Genomic DNA, 2,500 nt, shown 5'->3' on the forward strand with positions numbered 1-2,500 from the left:
CCTAACCCTAACCCTACCCTAACCCTAACCCTAACCCTAACCCTAACCCTAACCCTAACCTAACCTACCCTAACCCTAACCCTAACCCTAACCCTAACCCTAACCCTAACCCTAACCCTAACCCTAACCCAACCCCTAACCCTAACCCTAACCCTAACCCTAACCCTAACCCTAACCCTAACCCTAACCCTACCCTACCCTAACCCTAACCCTAACCCTAACCCTAACCCCTACCCCTAACCCTAACCCTAACCCTAACCCTAACCCTAACCCTAACCCTAACCCTAACCCTAACCCTAACCCTAACCCTAACCCTAACCCTAACCCTAACCCTAACCCTAACCCTAACCCTACCCTAACCCTAACCCTAACCCTAACCCTAACCCTAACCCTAACCCTAACCCTAACCCTAACCCTAACCCTAACCCTAACCCTAACCCTAACCCTAACCCTAACCCTAACCCTAACCCTAACCCTAACCCCTAACCCTAACCCTAACCCTAACCCTAACCCTAACCCTAACCCTAACCCTAACCCTAACCCTAACCCTAACCCTAACCCTAACCCTAACCCTAACCCTAACCCTAACCCTAACCCTAACCCTAACCCTAACCCTAACCCTAACCCTAACCCTAACCCTAACCCTAACCCTAACCCTAACCCTAACCCTAACCCTAACCCTAACCCTAACCCTAACCTAACCCTAACCCTAACCTAACCCTAACCCTAACCCTAACCCTAACCCTAACCCTAACCTAACCCTAACCCTAACCCTAACCCTAACCTAACCCTAACCCTAACCCTAACCCTAACCCTAACCCTAACCCTAACCCTAACCCTAACCCTAACCCTAACCCTAACCCTAACCCTAACCCTAACCCTAACCCTAACCCTAACCCTAACCCTAACCCTAACCCTAACCCTAACCCTAACCCTAACCCTAACCCTAACCCTACCCTAACCCTAACCCTAACCCTAACCTAACCCTAACCCTAACCCTAACCCTAACCCTAACCCTAACCCTAACCCTAACCCTAACCCTAACCCTAACCCTAACCCTAACCCTAACCCTAACCCTAACCCTAACCCTAACCCTAACCCTAACCTAACCCTAACCCTAACCCTAACCCTAACCCTAACCCTAACCCTAACCCTAACCCTAACCCTAACCCTAACCCTAACCCTAACCCTAACCCTAACCCTAACCTAACCCTAACCCTAACCTAACCCTAACCCTAACCCTAACCCTAACCCTAACCCTAACCCTAACCCTAACCCTAACCCTAACCCTAACCCTAACCCTAACCCTAACCCTAACCCTAACCCTAACCCTAACCCTAACCCTAACCCTAACCCTAACCCTAACCCTAACCCTAACCCTAACCCTAACCCTAACCCTAACCCTAACCCTAACCCTAACCCTAACCCTAACCTAACCCTAACCCTAACCCTAACCCTAACCCTAACCCTAACCCTAACCCTAACCCTAACCCTAACCCTAACCCTAACCCTAACCCTAACCCTAACCTAACCTAACCCTAACCCTAACCCTAACCTAACCCTAACCCTAACCCTAACCCTAACCCTAACCCTAACCCTAACCCTAACCCTAACCCTAACCCTAACCCTAACCCTAACCCTAACCCTAACCCTAACCCTAACCCTAACCCTAACCCTAACCCTAACCCTAACCCTAACCCTAACCTAACCCTAACCCTAACCCTAACCTAACCCTAACCCTAACCCTAACCCTAACCCTAACCCTAACCCTAACCCTAACCCTAACCCTAACCTAACCCTAACCCTAACCCTAACCCTAACCCTAACCCTAACCCTAACCCTAACCCTAACCCTAACCTAACCCTAACCCTAACCCTAACCCTAACCCTAACCCTAACCTAACCCTAACCCTAACCCTAACCCTAACCCTAACCCTAACCCTAACCCTAACCCTAACCCTAACCCTAACCCTAACCCTAACCCTAACCCTAACCCTAACCCTAACCCTAACCCTAACCTAACCCTAACCCTAACCCTAACCCTAACCCTAACCCTAACCCTAACCCTAACCCTAACCCTAACCCTAACCCTAACCCTAACCCTAACCCTAACCCTAACCCTAACCCTAACCCTAACCCTAACCCTAACCCTAACCCTAACCCTAACCCTAACCTACCCTAACCCTAACCCTAACCCTAACCCTAACCCTAACCCTAACCCTAACCCTAACCCTAACCCTAACCCTAACCCTAACCCTAACCCTAACCCTAACCCTAACCCTAACCCTAACCCTAACCCTAACCCTAACCCTAACCCTAACCCTAACCCTAACCCTAACCCTAACCCTAACCCTAACCCTAACCCTAACCCTAACCCTAACCCTAACCCTAACCCTAACCCTAACCCTAACCCTAACCCTAACCCTAACCCTAACCCTAACCCTAACCCTAACCCTAACCCTAACCCTAACCCTAACCCTAACCCTAACCCTAACCCTAAC

Source organism: Lepus europaeus, chromosome 3 (genome assembly GCF_033115175.1).
Source record: "Lepus europaeus isolate LE1 chromosome 3, mLepTim1.pri, whole genome shotgun sequence".
NCBI classification, from domain to species: domain Eukaryota; kingdom Metazoa; phylum Chordata; class Mammalia; order Lagomorpha; family Leporidae; genus Lepus; species Lepus europaeus.